Source organism: Toxotes jaculatrix, chromosome 22 (assembly GCF_017976425.1).
Source record: "Toxotes jaculatrix isolate fToxJac2 chromosome 22, fToxJac2.pri, whole genome shotgun sequence".
Taxonomy (NCBI): domain Eukaryota; kingdom Metazoa; phylum Chordata; class Actinopteri; family Toxotidae; genus Toxotes; species Toxotes jaculatrix.
This window is the reverse complement of record NC_054415.1, coordinates 9,589,502-9,611,606: the sequence shown is the minus strand read 5'-3', so window position 1 is coordinate 9,611,606 and position 22,105 is coordinate 9,589,502. Positions and strand designations below refer to the sequence as shown.

Genomic DNA, 22,105 nt, shown 5'->3' with positions numbered 1-22,105 from the left:
TGTTTAATTTTAACCATGTTTGTGTGTTTTTACATTCTTCTGCCTTATATTTAACACACACACACACACACACATCAAAGAGCCCCACAATAGAGTTGCCACAAAGGAATGCCAAGTGTCGTCCTGTGATGAATTGCTTTTTTTCTCTCAATTGTACACATTGATTTTCTGCTTTATTGTTTTGATCCCATTGAAGATCCACCGAAATTCCATAGCGTCATTCCTCCCAGTCACACTGTTGTTACCCCAATCAACGTGAACAATATGCCACAAGGATTCATGCTCACAAACCTCCACAGCAATGACACCTAGCAGAAGCACAAAATAATATGTCAAGTATTTCACCTTACAAATGCCTCACTCCTGTCAGTCTTAGAACTGGCTTTACTGATAGATTGATGGCCCTATTTTCTTCAATGCCAGCATGAACTTCACCATAGTACGTTTCACCCAAACGTCGAGTTCTGATTTATGATTGCTTGCCTACATTTAGTCTTCTTCTAGAAGGGTCTTTTCAGTGGGTAAACCAAGACACAGTTGACAGATCCTGCAGGAATATCTGAGCTGAAAGCTGGCAGCATGGGTGAAAATGTGTTTCTTAGATGAAGTCGTGCTGTTACTACCTTGCAGGGACAGATGGGTCTGTAATAATATTCACTGTAGTTTAGATGCAAGGAAAAAGTCTACACGGCTTTAAAGTACAAAAGTTAAGCCGTTATGCCTTTATTATTGTAACTATGTGATTAAAAGACCAGGTTTGACTGGCTGGAATACATTTTCTAACCGTGCTGCCAGTTTCCACACTTGATCAATAAGCCGCACAACAAAAAGTTCCCTTCACCTTTATTATTTTGTGTGGTGTAAGACTTTTTTAGTGGTGGATAAGTCTGAACCTACACACATAAAACTGGAACTGTTTGAACACAGAGGTTTTAATGAGAATCTGCCGTCTCCTGTCAGACTGTGGGGAGACCGAGTGTCTCTGACAAGCACAGTCAAAACAGACAAATGAGGTGAACATGAGATTAACACACTCTAACAATGTTCATCTTGTTGGCAGTTTCCTTGAGCATGATGCAGACCAGGGTGCCAAGGTAAAGTGAAGTTTGCCAGGCTGTGTTTACATGAAAGAGTGGGGAACCTATTTATATGGTGTATATGTATGTATAGTTCATACCACTGCGCTATTAGTTGCTTGTTGTGGCAGGAGCTGTCTGTCTCTCCTTCTCCTCAAGCAGAATTGGATTGTCTGGTCTTATGGTGTTCCCTAGCAACCATTATAGTTCCCTTCTCGTTTACAATCTTCTCAATGTACTGTATGTGTGCCCACGTTTGCCTAAAATTGTCCCTGATCTGGCAGACGTGTGTTACGCAACCAACCTCTTATTTGCTGCTGTAAGTAGGGTTTTGTCAGTCGAAATTGCAGAAAAAAAAGTGAATACAGTTTTCTATCAATATCCATGGCCGTTCAAGCTCCCACAGTTGGCACGTACTGTTTGTCAGGCTAACGTCTGTCATCTTCTTACGCAAACAGAGCAGCAGTGCGCGAAGAAGTTTGCACAAGTTGTCTTACCTTGTTTTGTCACGGCTCTGCTTTATTTTTTTAGTATCTGCACCATCGCCCAATGGGTTGTAGCTGCACATATGTAAACACGGTTACATAACAAGAGTCACCTAACATGCCAGTGCAATCTGTGGGTTCACAGTAATAATGCAAGTGAACCAACAAATAGGTCCCTGAGGGGTTAGAAATGTGTGTATGAAGCCCACACAGGAATAGGAATGAGGAAGAAGGGATTGATTCATACGTCCCATCTGTCTCTGCAGAGGACAAAATCCTATATATATATATATATATGCTCGTACTGATCCCCATGATCTCAAAATGAGTAGTGTGAGGAGGCTCGTACCTCTAAGAGTCCTGCTGCTTCACGTCAGTGTTTGTCAGGTGTAGCTTACTGACCAAGTTAGGAAGGCTGCTGTGTAAACAATAACAGTATGGAAGCAGGTATCTGGTAGCTGTCAAAGAGACATTGTCTCACCATAATATATCTTAGCCTGTTTAAACTGGTTTTAAAGTACACAGTGCCCCAGAGTAGCTTTGGAGTGGATCCTAAAAGTGTAAGCTATTACTGAAACATGTTAAGTGTTCGTACTTGCAAATGATTTTAGCACAAATCTAATTAAAGGATGCTTGTTAGTTGGTTTGCAGAGCTTTTTGTTTCCACACAGTGAGACAGTAGACATACTGTTTAAGAAACATTAATGAAAATATGTTGAAAGCGTCAGGGAGTATTTCACACTTGACAGCGGCATGTCGGTAATGTCACGCTGTAAAAAAAAAAAAAAAACATCTGTCTGTCGTCACGTCTACTCTTTGAAAAGAAACGGCATAACAGTTTACACAGTGGTGTGGCTCTCCACAGATCTCTGCCAGTCGGTTAGTGCGGGGACACACCTACACACACAAAAACACACACATCCTATTTGTCCAGGCAGCCCTGCGTGGATATCTGTGTCTGTGCCCACCGGTGCAAGGTGTGCACAGTGTAAACTCAACCTTCTGGGTCAGCATTAATCATCTTTGTTATGTTTTCAGAGTCACATGCGTGGAGGGCAATTTTTGCATTTAAATCAGTGACATGGTGCATAATTTTGGTCAGCATCTGGGTGTCTTGTACATACATGTACAGAAACACCTAAACATATTTATCTCATGTGAAATCATGTTTCATCAGAAGAGCTCCATTACTAAAACCCCCCTTTGTTCTGGTCCCATTCTCGCCCCAGGACGTGTCACCATTACTAGTAGCAACAGCACATGACTCAGTTTTGAGTGTTCATGCCTCTCGGCCTGGATGAGTGTTACTACATGTATTTATCATGTGAAGAAGCTGTACATGTATACCCATTTTTCCCCCCCTCACAGTGCTGATGATCTGTTCATGCCTTACGGTGAGCCACACGTGAGTAAGCCATGGCTGTAAAAGCCCAGCTCACAGGTTTCACTTCTTACATTCAAAATAATGGTGAAAATATGCAACCACTGTTTAAACACAAGTCAGGTGTGAGTGTGTGAGCTTTGGCATACAAGGTGAGTGAAACAGAAACAGTCTGGACATTAGTGGTTTTGATGGCTGACAAGGCCTTAATGTGTGTAAGACATGCCTGGTCTGTACCAGGCTGGGGCTGAGTGATGTGGGGGTGGTTGTCATGCGAGAAGAGTCTGCAGTTCAAAATGTGATGTGGATTGGTGGGCCAGTAATGATAATGTAATGTGCAGTCAGGTGTTTGACACCAGCGCTGCTGTGTCTGTGTGTGTGTGTGTGTGTGTGTGTGTGTGTGTCTACATAAGCCACCTGTTCTGTGATGATGGCAGAGAAACACCTGTGTCTCAGGTTAGACCCTGGGAAACTTCTAGAACCAGCTTTAACAATTCATTGAAAGTGCCAGTGATTAAGCTACTAAATACAAATATAGAAATTAAATAAGTATAAATTTATATCAGCAAATTAAAAAATAAAATGAGGACTACCTATTAATGTTCAAAATGAACATAAGATAAAGCTCCTGATTCAAAAATAGGCCCAAAACTAACAAACTAAACGTAATGATGATTACCACCGATGTACAATGCTGTACTTTATTTTGGAAATATGTGGAGATCTTTTATTTCTTCACAATATCAAGATCTGATAACAGTGCTCTGCAGGGTTTGTTTATTCCACTGTCTGCAGATCCCCATGCTGCCGCTCATTAAAACAGGGTCGCTGCAGTTGCGATTTTTTTTCCTCTTTTCTTTCTGCACCGGATTGGCAGCGACTGAAAGATATTGGATGGAAAAGAAAGAGGTCTCACTCTGATGTGATCTCCTCCTCTACAAGTAGCCTGATATATTGCGGAGACTACAGCTGGGACAATTAGCTGATTAATTGACTGACAGAAAAATAAATTGGCAACTAGATCGTTAATCGATTTTAGTAATGTTCAGGCAAAAAATTCAAACATTTCCTGGTTTCAAGCTCTCGACTGTACAGATTTGTTGCGTTTCCTTGTAAGATATGACAACGAAGTCAATATCTTTGTTTCATTCGACCGACAATCTAAACATCGCCTTGCATTGTGGGAATTTCTAACAATATGAATCAAGAAATTTATATGCACATTAATCATCAACTAAAATCATTGTTAGTTGCAGCCCTAGCAGAGATGAAAACTGAATGTGTCTAAGGTTTTCTTTTCAATCAATTTGCACTGATGCTGTGCACCTGAAGGCATTTAAACCCCAGCGCATGCGTAGGACGCCCACGTCTGCAGAGCCGGAGATCGGTCCAGGGTTTTCGGCGTGTGAGTGTGTCGTCCTGTCGTGAGCTTAGACGATCTTTTGACGCTGCTGGTTTTGACAGCAGCAGGGGAGCTGGTGAGGAGAGCGCAGGATCCGTGTGGACCACAGCTTGCTGCTGCAGCGGCTGAGGGGGGACGGACACACACTCACTGGCCGGGCTCGGTCCCTCAGACCCACACACACACACACCTCATCATTTTCTACAGCATCAACTCACACTCACTGCCGGGGGAGGAAACAGGAGCCGGTTTGCAGACGGTGAGTTTAAACCTGCTGTCTCTCTCTCTCTTTTCTCTTGTTTTTTTTTAAGACGGTGATTTCATTTCCCTCCCTTTATCTTCAGTGTCATCATATGTGGCTTGAGAATAATGGAGCAGTGCATGTGTCAAATCGGTGCTTTTTCCTTTACCACGGTATCTCCGGTGATGCTTCCTGACTAGGGTGACAAGGTGCAAATAAAACAGCAATATGGAGGCGCCTGACGCCGATTGTCGGGTTTTTTTTTTTTTTTTTCAATTTATCTGGATTCTGCTGAGCTTCAAAGGCAGACCATTGCAGCCTGTGCACGCACCGCACTGCACGCACTGCATCTTGAGGAGCAACCGTGAAAGCAAGCAGAGGGAGGGAGGAAAGCGATGTGTTGTTCAGCTGCTGTATTGAATGAATTTATTCAGCGGTGGTTGCAGCAGCAGCAGCAGCAGCAGGGTTATTGTTGCTGGTGCCGGAACACCGGCCGGTGCAGGCAGGCCCCTTCAGGGCTGAGAGGATTATTTGATGTCTGCTAGTGATGCTGCCAGCTGTAGCTCAGCTCCTCTGGGTGTCCTTTCAAGTGTTTTGACTTGAAGGCAGGGAGCAGAGCCACTAAGGCCTTGTTTTCTCGTATTAGATTTAGAGATGTGGATAGACCAGTCAGCAGGTGTCTATTGATCAACAGGGGGCCGGCAGCCTACCATTCTTTATTACTGCTCAACATTGCTTATTGATTCTTACATAAAATAAAACACAGGGCTCCATGAAGGGAAATTATTGGTGATATCTGTTTGGGTTTTCCCTCACAGAGAGAAAAATATATTTCTACATGTGTACAGAATGACGAGAGGATTGTAGTAGTTGTTGATTGTAGCTGATTTTGATTTTGGATTTGTTATGTACAGCCACAGAAGACAGATCTTACAGGGAAGTTGACTGATTTCAGTAATATGACAGAAAAGCTCATGAAATGGACACTGTCATATATGGATTTATTATGTTCTGACAATCTGCAGGTTAATGAAAAGAATTGTTTAGTGCAGTTTTAGTCAAGGTACCGTTTCCAGTAATCTGTGTGCATGCCAAAAGGGGTGTGGTAGAGAGAGTAAATGTAAAAAGAGAGTGGTTGTATTTTATCTGTATGGTGGCATGTTGGCAATCTGTGTGTTTGTATGTATGTATGTATGTATGTATGTGTGTGTGTGTGTGTGTGTGTGTGTGTGTGTGTGTGTGTGTGTGTGTGTAGGCATACAGGGGGTCACCACTCCCACATGTCTGGATCTGAGCTGGGAAACTGTTTTAGCCACGTGTCTTTATTAATATTGCTGCATAACATTCTATACTTATATCTTTTAAATCTGTTTTTCCCTGTATTATTAAGCATTCCTGTAAATATTCCATGTAAATTCCAAGTCAGTTTGGCTCTAAATCCTGCACTATTTTCTCTTCAGCTGTAAATAACACAGAACAGCTCTGCAAGCTCTGCAATCATTTGGTAAATGTAATCAGCTGCTATGAATGGGAAGCCTACTGTTGTGTTGTGCAAACCTGGAGTTGCACTAGAATGCTAACATCAGCCTGTTAACCTACATGTTGAAAATTCCAGTCAGCATTTTGTACAGTAGACCTGTCTTACTGGTTCCAGCTGAATTCTGTGTTTTCCTCTCTGAAAAACTTTGAACCTTTAAATGAGGCTGTCTGTAGTTATGTCAAGACCGTCGGCCAATCACGATCCACAGAGAAAACCAAATTAAGATGAGACACCACAAGAAAATTAAGTATAATTTTACACAAATGCAACTTAGGCCAGAGCCTTCGCTTTTACTGGAGACTGTAAAACTCCATAATAGTAGAGGCCTTTTTAACAGCAGACATTTTGACCCATCACAGAGGGAAAAGCACAGGTGTGAACAATGAAATTAATTGATGATAGAATTCCATTCAGACACTTGAGTAGAAGGAAGCCAGGTCAAACTGTCTGCTGATTAAAAAGCCATTTGTTCCATAAATTCTGACATTGTTTATCAGATTAAAAAAACTTAATCTTTCCACATATTTCGAATATTGAACATTTGGTTTGTTAAAGTGATCATTTTGTCAAGTACTGAAAAGTCATTGTTTATTTCAGTTTGTCTGGGCTATCATTTAGTAAGATGAGGAGTAATTTTCTCAAATGCTACACCTCATTTTGAAGAGAAATCGCATACCATGTAATGCTGTGGTATGTCATGGCATGGCAGGTACTGCGTGCTGGCACCATGGCCACTGTTGCAAGCCCCCCCGAGACATCATGAGACACGACCTGAGTCTCCGGTGACAGCTCCCGAGACTGACGGTGCAGAGCCAGCACCCAGCCATTACTCATGACCAGATGCGGTGTCATCGTCGCTCTCCCATTTATCCACGGCCCATTAGACACGAGTCAGGTGATGGAGCTTATGGTCGGTTTAGATGCGTTCGCTCTCTGCCCACTGTCGTCTTCAGTGATAACACAATTTTGAGACAAGGGAGATGCATGATATTGGATTCAGGCTGTTTGGAGATCAGGGTTGAGGTCAGCTCCCTTTCATTTCACTCAGATGGGATCAGAAATTGTGAGTGTTAGAACTTTTATTCACACAACTTTTTTTTTAATATAGATTTGAGCTTTTTACGGTAGAAGAGCCCTGTTGACTCTAATATTCTGAAGACATATTAGGGATCTCCATTTGTCCAGCTGCATAATGTTGCTTATGTTTTGTGTTTTTGTAACAGTGCATACTATGATGCAGTCATGGTTTGGATTCTCAATCCCTGCACTGCTTCAGGCACAGACACAAGAAGGAAACAATACTTCTGTTTTTTTGTTTTTTTAAATTCATCCCCAGAGGTTGTTAAGCTCACTCCCTGCTTAAGCAGCTGCCAATGAAGTATGCAGGTGCACATGTTAATGGACTCATAACAGGAGTATCCTGCGTTTTTTTTCTCTGTGTAGATTTATAACTCCTGGCTAACGTCTATGTGACCACAGTGGAAGGTGCAGCCAGATGAGTGCAGTTGGCATCATAGATTCTTCTGTTTGCTTTGGGTTAATAGCCTCAGCACCCTGTGGGCATGATGGTGATCATGTCCTCCCCCACACACACACGCAACCTCGCTGTGCCCCACACCCTTGGCTAACAGCCGGACATGTTTGCGTGGCTGTTTTCATTAAGGCACCGGGAAACATTAAATTAGCATGACCGGCTGAAGATTGATGAATTGGAAAATGGGGGGAGAGTTAAAGCCAGGGCTGGAGGGTGACATTCTGCTGCTGCTGGTAGATTTCTGAGATTGTAGATGCTGTTGTCCTCCCTCCCTCCCCTTCCACAGAAGACCAAGCTTTTTTTGTTGTTGTGCCTTTTTCCCTTTTTTGGAAAATGATGTCAGACAGATTTGATTTCAGCAAGACTGTTTTTATCCTGGTCCTTTTCTACATCAGAGCCACTCAGGCTGGAGAGAACAGTGGAGAGAAGACAAGTGGAATGAGTTAGAAGGAGGAAACTAGAGCAGCAGTGAAGAGGAGTAGAGTGAAGAAGAATGGAGAGGAGAGGAGCGGGGTGCTAGTGCGATCACCAGCTGTGTGCCAGGTCACATCTGAAGACTTGAGATTAATAAAAGGAGACACAGCAAGCCGCTCTCGTACAGACACACGTGTGCATATAAGGAAGCTCAAAGGGTCAATAATTAAATTTCTATTCACCTTATTCACATGTTTTGTCCTCCATCTTCATAACGTCATCAGTAGGTTTGAATCTGCTCGAAGGCTGCAGATGAGTTGTTTGTGTGGACCAGGTGGGCAGCAGATGGGAGAGTGGGTGAGAGCACAGGAGTTGCCAGACTGGTAGTAGCTGTCACTTGCTGAGGGTAAAAACATATCGGCATCTCTGTCTGGACAGATGATTTAATTTTATATACTAAGCCATATGCAGGCGGAGATGATTTGTTTTCACTGCAGTTTTCGTTCGAGTTTGCTCGACTGTGATTGTCAGTGCAACACAGTTTCACAGCTTTGTTAACTGATTTGACAGGAAGGATGAGGTTTGGCTCTTTGGTGGTGAAGAAACAGAATATGTAAAATCAATATGCATGTAGTCATATACAGTAAATCCTCTTTTTTTTTTTTTTTAACCGCTGTTAGGGAAACAAAGGAGGAATGTTCAAATCCCAGTGGTGGGAACTTAATTCATTGTGCGGTAGGCTTAAAAATAATATTATCCCCATCCACCAGAATCTTTGTCACAGCTCTAAAATGATTAGCGAGGATTTAGGTCAAAGAAGCCATTAAAGAGCTCCTCTTATCACACCAAACATCCAGTTGATTCAAGGCACCAGCATCACATGATGGCTGTGAACCAACGAGCCTTAACAATGGTTATTAAAGATGTACAATAATTGAATCTGTCAGCTATGACTGAATTTTTTTTAACTTTATATGCTGCTGTGGAGAACTGCATCATGAGTTTATGTGGGAGGATGAAAACAGAATTTTTGAGCTTATTTTCTCATAGGTCATCTTTTTTTTTTTTTTTACCCCCAGCCATGAGGAAAGATTAGTTTGATGGGAAATTTATTGTAGAGCCTTCACACATGATTTGTAGAGTGTGTAATTATGTATTGCTTTTTGAGCTGTTTTTGAGCTGACAATGTTCGAACTACACCAACAGAGGACCCTAATACTCTCTGAGGCCAGATTGGTGTCATTTCCACCTTATTGTGTATTTACTGCTGAAGAATATTCTGGTTACATTTGCATGAAAAAATACTTCACTAGTATGTCCCCCATGTGTTCAGCAGACATTTTATATTGACCATCTGCTTTTCATCAATATGTGTTTGGTGTGGGAAAAGCGGCTCCTGTTCAATGGAGCCTGCATGTGTCCTCGATCCTACTCGTCTGACCCCTGAGAGAAGGCCTTTCCGAGGCCAGCCCGCCTTCAATAAGAGCCCTCTGCTCGTGCTGAAAGAATGCCTTTGTAGAAAAAGATAAACTGTCCAGCAAGCAGATGAGGAGGATGGAGAACAGAAGCGCTCCACAGTGTGGAAAAGTCATCTATCAGATTAAGATGCGTCTGCTAACAGATAAACCAATTAAATTAAATGCAGACAGACGTCGTGTTTATGGGCCTTGAAGAGATGATGAGACACATGTAACGTCTGTAATGTTAATCGTGCTTTAGTACTTTGTTTATTCCAAATTTTATTTTTTATTTAAACTGTATGATCCACTATTATTCTAAAGGATAATAAATCAGCTACATAAGATACACAAAAATAATGTATATACCTTATTATATTATTGTTAGTGCGTATTTACCATACACAGCTCAGTTACTGTAATTTTGGGAAAACTGCAACAGTGATTCTCTCAGACCACGGCAGGTGATCTAGACTTACACTATATTGGATTTTGACAACCACAGAGTTAGTAGATAATTAAAATTACTGGATAATTACTAAAAAAGTACCAGTTTTTTATTTGCCTATTGAAAAGCCGCTTTGATAATAATGTGCCCCTCAGCTGTAAAGAGCACATAAACTCATTCAAATGTAGTTCCGGCATGTGGTTCGTGACCTGACGCAGTCCAGGCTGTAAGAGACTATGACTTACTGGAAGAGTCATTTCCTGTTTGTTCTTACTCAGCATCATTTGATGCTTCTGGATGTCAGCCCATAAAAGTCAATGTAGTTTCACATCAGTGATAATGCCCCACCCTGCCACTCTGTCCTTTCTATCTCTTTCACCCCTAAATCTGCTGAGCGAGCTGGTTTTTTGGGCTGCCACATACTCTGCATTGTCCTCACAGAGCCGTGCAGCTTTACTCACCCTTGCCTTTTTGCTCCCTGACGTGGTGCAGCTGGGACTGCTGTTTAGTGCAGCACTTTAGCTTATTGCAGTTGGATGTGAGATCTTAGACCACCACGCTTCAGTAGATGATGTATATGTCTCAAGAGCGCCCCTATATAGTTTTGGTATTCAAAGAGTAGCAGAAACTCAGAATGATTTTTTTTTTCATCTGGCTGAGTTGATTGTCCTCATTTATGATGATTAATATCTGCTCAAAGTTTTGGGGATTCTCTGTGGTGGTTATAGATCAAACGGAGGAGCAGATAGCGGTCAGGCCATTTTCTGCTGTTTCAGCTCATCTGATCTCTGTCCTGTGGGGAAGAGATAACCCCGATGTCCCTGCTCAGATTGCTAAGATTTGCTACAAAACAGGCATACTTCAGAGTCACAGCTCTGTCTTTGATCTTGGATTTAACTGTCCCAGCAAGATACACTGCACATATATTTGTAAAATAATAACAAAGCTAATATATCATTGTGCGTACTGTTTTATTAAGAGTTATTACCCATTGGATGAAGAATAACCATTTATCACCAGGAAGCAGGAACTTGAGGACACTTCTAAATCTCAGCGTTGCAATTTGTAATGTAAAATTAACTGTCTCTCTTACAAGATATTCTACTTAACCTTTTTCTTAATAATAGAACTGTTTCCTTGCAGCTTCCTGCACAGGCACACAGATAATTAACTGTTTTAATGACTTGGCTGGAAGCCAGTAGCTATAGTTTTGGCGAGACAGCCATATGTTTTACTGATGAATGTCTGTGTTGTCTTTTTCCTCCTCCCTTTGAAGTACAGAGTGGCAAGGAGTGAAACTGTCCCGAGCGTAAAACGACACTGTGAAACTTTTTTACTGTCAAAATTTTCCCCCTGATATCAATATGATTACCTTTTGTCAGATGCTATTAAAAAGAAAAAATCAAAAGTATTGTTTTGAAAATCCTTTTGTAATGGTTTCTCATGGAAATGCTATGGACAGAAGCTTGCTGTGCCATAAAAATGATCATTATCAAACATGACATTTGAACGCATCCACATTCTTTAAAGTGTAATCACTGCCATGCCTGCGAGGTCTGTACACAGCTCTTCTCTATTCCTGTTTGCCCATCTTTCCCACTATTTTCCCACCGTGTGCACACTGCTGGTACTGACCCTCAACCCACTCCATCTCTCCTCCACTCTCCGCTCTGATCCATGACTCACAAAGCCCATTTAACCTTTACCCAGCTAAATGCAAGCCAGCTCGTGCTTGCTACCCACTGGCTGCAAGTACTAAATATCACTTTTTTGTTGTTTCTGCTAGTTTTTATGGGATTGTTAGGGAATATGGCTCTTTGCGTTTCATATATTTTACTTTTACAACTAGAGGCAGTCCATGTATGTCTTTATCTAAGCTGTGTATATCGTGCAGAATTTACCCATGAATAATATACCTCTTAAACCTTAAGATGAAAAACAAGGAAGGGGAAACTGGCCCCTGGTACTACAGTGTCCTTTCTAAAGCATCGGAAAACCTGTTGCTTTGTTATGTATTCATTCAAGCCAGTCAAACGTTACAGCTATGTGATATTGCATTTTACCTGCAAGATATTTACTCTACAAAAGACCCATGATTATGTGGAAGAGCAGCTACTTTTCTGAAAAGGGTATCACATGCTTTTCCCACGGTGTTTTCCTCTGTGTACACACTCGCATAACCAGGTAACACAAGCTATTAGGTATCAAGGTAAGGGAGTGCCCCATACTGTTGGACCACAGTGAATGTAACTTGTTTGGTCAGCAGTTATATGGTTATTGCTGCCATCCCCTCTGGTATTGTCCTACACTTTGAATGTGTGTGATTTCCCTCTAAACACTCTATAGGATTAATTTGGCTTAGTTATAACTGCACAATACATTTCTTTTATGATATAATGCATTTTGTGGCTGCCCACCTCTTTATTTATCTGTTGTCTCTTTAGTTAGGTTGGTTGGGGGTTGGTTGGAGTTTTGATACTGTCATGTGGAGGGAATGACAGGTATGGTCGGGCAGTTGTTGAGAGATGATTCTTGTATTAATAATTGATATCTTCTCACAAATATATTCAAAAATATGTCTCTCATCTTCTTCCTTTGAAACATCACCATTGCTTTGCTGTATCAAAGCCAGGCCACAAAATACTATACCGAGTGATGAATTATTGAGTGCTTTGCTCTTCTTGTCACTTGCACTCACAATCCTCCATTGTAGCAGGGTCGAATATGGGGTGATTGGGGATGTATTACCCTTGTTTCAGCAGGGAAAAGGAGAGGGAACAGAGGCTCAAAATCAGGCTTTGGATTTGTTTGTGGTTGTTCCCTCTTTTTCTTTGTCTTCATCTACCTTTTCTTTTCTTCAATGAGCTTTTCTCAGCCTAGACCCGCACGGAGCATTCACGTTAACACACTGATTGATAGTGTGTATCAGGTATCACAAATCCATAAGTGTCAGGACATGGGGTTATATTGACACAGAGATTATTGATCATGGGATTAGGGATGGGGGACCCTGAGGGCATCAGTGTTGCTGAAAGCAGAGGACCCCCCCTGTTTTGAGATAGCTGTGTGATCCCTCACAAGCTCATTACCACAGGCTGGATGGAGTCGAGTGGGTTAATTCAGTTTATCTTTGCTAGCCAAAATCCCTGCGGTCACATAGGCATTTCGTTAGTCAGAGTCTCCTCTGGCCAAAAGGAGGGGGATTCACTTCTCATCTTCTCATTAGAGCCAGGTGATTTTCATGGTCAGTCATGTTTTAATGTGCAAGAGACACAGAGCTGCCATCCTGCCCATTACCTCCCGTCTTTTTGAAGAATTCGACTCCTCCTTCAATTCATCTTTTAACTAACATAGAAATCATAATTGTATGAACTATAAAGAGACCAGAATGCAAACATTCCTCAAATGTGGTATAACCTTTAATCGCATGGTAAACATAATAGCGGATGCACAGATGGAGCTGTAGAGTGTCCCAATGTAAACCCTGGCCTGCTTTGCTGCGAGGTCCACTCATTAGGTCTGACAGCATCTGTTTTTAGAGTACCAAAGTGCTGACTGGAGCCTTTGTATAGAGAAAGCTACAGCCTTTCTTTTACAGCTGGGTCCGTGCTGTCTGGCCCGCCACAAGCTCAGCACCACAGGCCAACAAGGCAGCAGAGCCCTGTGGGCAGCAGTGAATAGCGTCTGCCTGTGTATCTGCGTGCAATGAGAGATGGAGTGATAGCAAGCTGCTAGGGTCTGCTACTTTGTTCGTGTCATTTCCGAGCCTGGATTTACATCTGTCTGTGAAAGTTTTCCTCCCAGTGTTGTTTATTTTGGTTCAGAGTTTTTTTTTTGCATTGCATTTTGTTTTAAAGGATAAACAGGCAAATAAGAACTGCAGTCGTTAAGGCTTTTTTTTTTTTTTTTTTTTTACTTTAATTATAGGTCAGACAGATCTTCTTCTGGAACACAGCTTTAAAGTATAGACTCAGAGGTTTACCTCATTTAAACTAATTTTAAATCAAACAAGTTACAGATCTAGTTTTCAGGCTGATGATGAAGTCTACTCACCAGAGAAAAAGAAAGGAGGAGGTGTTGATTATAGCGACTTGAGGAATGGTCAGAGATTGGCAGGTGTGAAAGAAACAGCACTTAAATTATTGATTTCTTCTGCTCCAAAAGCCATGTCAAGGGTGTCGAAGGATCTAGATACAGTCAGTCCTCCTCAGTTCCAAGATTGATGTCAAATAATGAGGTTATTGGGACACACACAGAGAGTCTGTTCTCAGTGGATTGTCAGCTGAGGTGTCAGAAATATATCAAATTAGCATGAGAGCAGATATTTTTATCCAAAGGGGTTTAAAATAATAGGATTGTGATTGTAGCATGTTGTAAACGTGATCTTCAAACCTTGTAGACTACGTGGCTGATTGTTTGGCTGTGGTTTGTTTTGTCTACTTGACTTGACTGCAGGTCAGTGTTGTTCCATTGTGAATTTGTTTAATGAAAATCAGGGCAAAGGTCGGAGGCAAATAAAGTAGGTTTGTGTGTGAGTGGGTTCATGCGTATTTATGCGTGAATCCATGCACAGTATAGATCCATGGGTGTCCAGTTCATGCTAGAGTGATCCTGGCCACCGCAGCAAGGAAGCAACAACATCACTGCGTTACTGAACCATGACAGCATCCAAATAAGTCCGACCATTCTCCTTTCGTTTCTCAGGTGAGGTCATGAATCATGGCTGCCGCATGACGTGCGATGGCCTCAGGAACATTTGCACGTGGCTTCATTAAGGCTTCTTTTGTCAGCCCACAAAATGTACCCGCATTAATGAAGTTTAGAACTACGGATGCCAAAGCCATGGGATGGGCTATTGAGTGTTTATTTGACCTCAAAGGCCATAAACAAATATAGCACTTATAAATGCAAAAGTAAAGCTCAAAAGCACGTTCATTCAACTAACACAAGAGCCCTGGCTAGTGTATAATTCTGTTGTTTAGATAGTGCTCTGTTTTGTCTGCTCGTAGCCTCAAGTTCTTACAGAAGTGGCCTGTTACTGTCAACTCTAGACAGCCCAGTGAAGTGCATGTTTTAGAGCTTTCACATTCAATCTAGTGGAACTGCTGAGTGGAGTGTAATTAGTCACTTTGTGTTAGGCTTTCACAGACACACATATTATCACAGCTCATACCAAACCTGCACACCCTACGTATTAAGCATTTCACTGTTCTGTGCTGTTACCTTATGGTGCCCAAACTGTCCCATTTGAAGTGTTGAGGATCTGTGTTTTTTTTTTAACATTGGTACTATCAGTGCAAATTCAGTTTAGACCACCCCTCTAGGTTTGAGTCGAGGCTGACATGAACTGTCACGTCTCCAATCTGATCTGATCCATACCCACATATATGAACAGAAGCCCTGAGGGAGGCATGTGAGTGGAAACCAAGATGAAACTCCAGTCCGCATGTTCCTTGATTTTCTAAAAATAGCAAATCCAGTAATGTCATCTCCTACCATCGCTCCTTTCCAGTTTTGATCTTCCTTCAGAGAGTCTTCTGTCACACGATTGCTGCAGGGTATACCAATTACACAGCTGTGAGATGCTTTGTTTGTGAGGTGTGAGACTGGCAGAGGAGTAAAAATGTGTAGTCTTTTCTTAATATGATAAAGCTACAATCTGGCATCACTCTGTGGCTTTGTTGAACCATTAAGAAAAAAAAAGTGATATCCCATTTACAGTAATCTCACTGGGTGACAGCTACAACGCCAAACAGAATGCCGTGAATTTAATATCTGCACTTCACTGTCACAGTAAGCTGTAAGCTGTGTCTGAACAGCCTTTGTGTTAGCCTGCCGCTTCTTCATCACATCTTTGAGCCTGAGAACAAGGTGGGTTTTTTTTGTGAGGAGTCCTAAATTAATGAGATCACATAGAGAAATCCCAGTCCAATGGCGCTACTTATATTAGGAGGCCTCAATCCTCTGTTCCTCTTCTCTTTCTCTGTTAGATAGAAGATATGCAGTCAATATTAGATGTCTCCCAGGCATCCTATAGGTCTATACCCTCCTGTGTTTGCCCTCCCTTGTCAACAGCCCCTTTTGTTCCTCACATTCTCATTTCCACTTTTCTGTTTCTTTTTGCTCTCCTCTCATTGCTTTCCTCTACATCTGTCTCCATCTTTGTCTTTCCCTTGCCTCTCTTTTGTGTTCTTCCTTTAGATAAGATGGTCTCTCAGGTGCTGCCTACATGGGCATTTTCCAGTGTGTTTCTGACACGTCATGCCACTGATGGCGGATGTTGTTCTGCTTGACTCTCTCCATGCTAGTTACAGCCTCTCAGGTCTTGTTGGATCCGGTTTCTTTAGCAGTGTAGACTAACCTGAGGTTGCTTTGTAAAAGATGGTGGCATGAAAACATATAGTAAGCACAATAGCCACTGAAAAGCAGCGCCCACCTGTACCTAAATTTGTGGAAAGGGAGATGGTATTAAGAGGACTGTTTTTTTTTTTTTAAATGAATGAGTAGTGTGTGTAGGCTTGCCTCTTTTGATTTCTGTCCTCTTTTCTCTCCTCAAGCGATGCATGATTGTTTAATGCTTGTTGAGCAATGCACCAGAGGTCAGTTGCTGCTTTGAGAGTTTAATTATGAAGGCTAAATCAGCGTTAGGTATTCCTGATTTGTTGCATTTGTATTAAAATAAAAATTGATATTAAAATAAAGGCAATCGCAGTACTTTACTGCATGGGGCTGTGTTCTGTAAAAGAAGCCATACTGTATGTTGGACAAGTCTTTGTTGTATCCATGTGTAGGAGTGCATTTTTTTGTTACATGAGGTTTCCACGTCCCTCCAGCGTAGCCTTGGGAGTCACCCCCACCCCCTGCACAACCTGCACAAATCCTGCATTAACATAGAAATCAAACTCTATGGCAGGCCTCTCTCTCACTGTGACTGATTTAATGGAGCTCCACATCATATGGCAGAGTATTTCATCTGCATTGATGCAGGCAGCCCCTCTTTTTCAGTCGTATTACAAATCATTTTTTTCTACAGCCAGTCTGGTTTTCTTCTGATCCTCCAGACCTCCCACTCCTCTGTCGCTTACTGTCACTCATGTTTCCTCTCTTCCTCTCTGCCTCACTCTCTCTTTCATACGCTCCCTCTGTTGTTGCTGTAAAATGAGTCTGAGGATTGGATCCAATCCCCAGAGAACTCTCATACCTGGACAATTTTTTTTTTTTTACAATACCCTCCCATTCAGTTGTAGAAAGCTTAGCAGAGGATCAGCAGCAGAGGAATGCAACTTCCAACTGTTCTTTAATCTTGATTTATCTTTCTTGCTCCATCTCTGTGTGCATGTGTGACATTCTTGATGACTCCATTGTGTGCATTGTGTGGTGTGGAGTGGGAACAGCGGGGTTGGGAGAATTGTCCCTTTAACCTCTGGAGGGAAGAAAAAACTAACTTTAAGGAGGCAGTAAATCTCTCTGATTAAACCCAGCACTCTGACTGCTCTTTTTGTGTGGGACCAGACTGTGTGTGTTGTCTGTCATCTGGAGGATGCTCACAGACTGGTAAAATTAAAAAACCTTAGAATAGCCATGGTAACCAACTCCCCCCCTCTCTCAATCTCTGTCTCTAACACACACAGGCACACACACACACATACAGTATACAAACATGGGAATGTATGGGTATGAGCCGCTCAGTGGAGACTTCAGAAGCAGCTGGAAAGGCCAACCCGAAGTAGGCTTGTGGCATTTCTCAGTCTAGAAAGATCACGGTTGTTTTGCTATTTTGACATTTTATACGTTTTTTCCAATTTGTGTGGACACCCTAAACTGTTTTAGTCAAAGTGTGAAAACTAGTTAAATGTAGCCATGCAAGAGGGCGGTTGAAGGCCAGAAATATCAACTGCAGTGACATTTCCAGGAAGCTAGGAATGTTTTGAAGTATCCAGCAACATTAGAATTTCAACTACAATCATTAAATTTCCAGTTTTATTTCCTGATCTGTAGTTTCAGCCCTCTGTTCCAGAGATAGTTTGTTCTTTTGAAATGTGACTCTGTTATTGTCTCACTGTCTTCACACAGTGGCTTTTTAAGATGATATGTGTCTACTGGGAAATGCAGAATCCGTTTTAATTTCTACACACCAAGGGATTTTGTAATGGCAGTGTATATATGTGACACAATGACACGGTGCACTAAACCCAACCTGGCAACCATCTTAATGAGGCCATTTGTCATTTTCTGTGACTATGGGAACGTGTAGACAGATGTACATGGGTGCAGAAAACACACATACACACACACAGAGTGATAAACAACCCTAAGGCCTCCACCAAAATCTCTTCACAGACAGATGGTATGTCTGATACTTGATGAACAAACAACCTTCAGGCTCCTATAGACAGTTGTTACTTTCCAGGTGTTTCTGTCTCCATTTATGATCGTCATGTCACTGTGGATATACATCTTACATTTGGAGTGTATTTTACACTGCACTCCTTGGCAGTATGACACGACAAAATGGATATGTTTCTACCCTTTCAAATACTTTTGAGGCACACAAGCTAGTTGTGTGACTATCTTAGACTACTCACTTGGTTATGAGTGGGAGAGAATGTGCAGAGAAATGAGGACAGAGCTTATTAGATGATAACACCTGCTAATTATTATGAAGAAGAGCAGGGCTCCATCTGGGAAACACAACTATTTAAAAGCAACTTCCTTTAATGATGGCAGTAATATCATCAAGGCTATGGTTCTACAATATGCCAACTATAATATTGCAGCTATGAAAAAGAAAAGAAGAATATGTTTGTTTTCCATATTGACTTGCACGTGTTTGATATTTTGACAGGATTTTAAGGCTTCATAAGTGTTTAATACTGTTACTTCTCTTCCTGACAGTCTTCAAATTTTCCCTAGACATGTTTTATTTTTAAAGGCAGTTTAAATATTGAGGCTTGACACTGTAGCTTTTGCCATACTGCGTTCCCAAACTGAAAGGCTCACTCCCAAAATGGTGGGATGACGATACAAGTACATGTTTTTCATATACCAAAACTAGATACCCCATCTACTATGTCTACCAATAAAACTGGGTGTTTTATTGGTAGATGTAGTGTGATGGTGTCTGATCAGTGTGATGTCTGATCACGTGCATGGGTTTATGTGTACGATGTGTATTAACCCGCTAATGGGGAGCTGACATAGGGGTTGTTTTAATTTACCATTGTGTGTGTGTGTATATGTATATGTATATGTATATGTGTGTGGTAATATTGTGTAGGAATCAGATGAAGATGGAAGTGGGTGTGGAGGCCAGGCAGTCAGGGCGTATGTTAAGTGTGTTTTTCATGCAGCTGCTACTGTCGCTGATTGCTGAGGCCCCTCAGCCTGGGGGATTATGACACACACACAGACACACACGTGCACCCACATTTCTATTCATGCCTGGGGTCAGTTATTCTATCATAGTCTGCAAATCCCCCCCTACCCTGCCCTGCTACATGCACACATTGAAACATTCAGACACATGCACTGTACTGGTTCCCAGTGGATCCATAAACTCAGGCAGCTAATTGAAACAGGAGATAGCTAGTAAATCAAAGTGGGATTGCACAAGGCTTTGGGACATACAGCTTCAGTAATCAGACGTAGTGATTACACTGTATTTGGCATGACATCTAGAGAAGCGTGGGCCTTTATCTCCAAAGAAAAGCTTACATTTCACATTCACACTGTTGTCTTAGAGATATTTTTGTGTTTTATTGAAGATATGAACAAATCAAATCTATTTTTGTCAAATGAATTACTTCTTTAAAAGTTATCTAATAATATATACTCCCGCTCAAGAAATAATCCTGCACCCATGATACATGCTAAGCTAAGCTCGTCCTGGTTTGTAGACTGGTAACAATCTTATCACCTGACTCTTGGCAAGAAACAGAATAAGCACATTTCCAAAAATGTTAAACTCTTCATTTTAAAGGCATTAACATTCTTTGTAGTTGTGCGGTATCCAGGTCTCTGTCTCTTTTTTTTTCATCTCCATGGTAATATGCTGGAGCTTGGGGTCAGCTCTGCTTGCTTTTCTCTTCTACCACCTCCCATCTCTCCTCTTCTCTCTCTCTTTTTCCACTCTGTCTCCGTATCTGTATCTCTCCACCCCCCTCTCTTGCGCTCTGATGATGAAGCGCTTTTAGATTTGCCCCTTAATAATGCATGTTTCTGATCCCCACTCGCCCTTCATTTTTTCATGTGTTTTCTCTCTCACACACATATGCACGCACACATACACACACACTCTTTCTCCCATCATCCTCACTCTGCATCTCCTGCTGGAGTTTTCTGATGTCTTGGTGCGTTACTGTCTCCGTTCATTAACATCTCCCTCTCTTTTTTTGCCCCCCCCCCCCCCCCATCTGTGTCTGCTCTCTCTGTTCTCAGCTCAGTTTGTTTCAGATCAGTTCAAATCAGATCAGTTCAGTCCAGGTTAGAAAATGTATTCAATACATTTCAAATCTCTCAATCAGTACACTTGATTTCAGCTGTCTACATTTCAGATAAACTTGACTTCACAAATAACAGTCTCTTTCTACATCATACCGTTTCCATGGTAATGGGTCCCGGCTTGGGGTTGGGTCAGCGTCTTTGGCGTTCCTCCAATCTCTCTCTCTTTCTGTGACAGCAGCTACTCACCCACGTCACCGCGGGGAGTTCAATTGAAAGGCTTCTCTCTCATCTTTACATTATCCAGTGAGTTCAAACAGCTCGACCCAGGCTTATTAATGGCTCCTCACACGATCCACCATCTTTCTCCTCTCAGCTAACTACAGTTTTAATGGTTTCACGTCTAAATCGACCGGTGTTCTTTGTCCGTCACATTTGTTTTGCTAATGCGAGATGAATGGAGAGTCTCTCTGGAGATTATGATAATGCATTCGTGGACACGTGAGGGTCGGTTGGGGGGGTGGGGGGGGGGGTTTACCGTGTGTGCATGTGTGTTGGTGGGTAACCTTTCATTTGTGTGTGTCCCCTGCTGGAGGTAAAAGTAATAAAAGTGACGGGAGACATTTTGGTTATTGATTGAAGGCATTATGTTCAGCAGGACACAGTCATTTACTGGGTATTCCCTGGAGAGTTACAGAGGTGTGCTCATGTATTCATGTTGCTCTGTGTGTGACACTGGACTGATATGATGAATGAACTGAAGTCTGTTAGCTTTGAGGACTGAATATGTCTCTTTGTCAATTATATTTTGTTAAACTGTATTTAGCTGCTTTCATGAGAGTAGCAATTTAATCAGAATATTTCTGTCAACCAAGGACATCAGTTCTCTGTTAACAGCGTAAATATTTCACCACCAGTCAGTCAGTTTATCTGCTTGTCCCTGTCCTTGTCTCGTACCTGATGCTGATAAGGTAATGAGAGGACACCGATCCAAGTTTGCATGAATGTAAGCTGTGCAGGCCTCAGTTATTTCTTTGCCAAATGAGTTGTAATAAAAACATCACTGCTACGTAATATCAGGAGACAAAGCAGCAGCAGCACAGCTCAGGTCATTTTATATAGTTTTCAGTTTTGGATTATGCTTTCTGGTGAACACTTTCATCTGTAACCTGTAGTAGCAGCATGACTTTCAGGACTGGTTAGTCCAGTGGGAAGGGGTTTTCTAATTATGGCTGAAAAACAGCCCCATTGATGGATAATGTTTTTCTCACTGATGCAGGTTTGAACAACCATCTGAAGACAGACAGTGGCTGAAGTTAAATCCTCACGGGTAAGTCAAAGATTGTTAATGAATCTACTTTGTCGGCTTTACCATGTTAACCATTATTTCACTGTTGGTAACCCCTGATGTCTTGTGATGTTACTAGATGAGGATTTTTAACTTCTGTGCTTGGATTCAATTAGGTACTGAATTGTCTTTATTATATTGGTTTCTGACAGAACTACCAATATCCTTGTGTTTGAACCCACACTTGAAAGATCCTTTTGTGAATTTTAGAAGCTTTTCAGACCCTGGCTGTACTTCAAACAAGAAAGGTCAGTTAGCATGGATGAAAAGTGCTGAGTGTTGAGGCGTGACTCACGGCCGACAGTGACTGATTTATACCCTTTGCAGTCTTGGCTGTGC

At 41.8% G+C, this 22,105-nt stretch overlaps 1 protein-coding gene across 1 annotated transcript in view; it reads left to right on the top strand.

The window, feature by feature from the left end:
• Window positions 1-4,483: 4,483 nt before the first annotated feature.
• Window positions 4,484-22,105, top strand: part of nrcama (neuronal cell adhesion molecule a) — a 46,794-nt gene continuing 29,172 nt past the window's right edge. The window contains exons 1-2 of the mRNA XM_041030128.1: window positions 4,484-4,603; window positions 21,698-21,748. The gene's annotated coding sequence lies outside the window, so the exon portion shown is untranslated. The remainder of the gene's footprint in view (window positions 4,604-21,697; window positions 21,749-22,105) is intronic.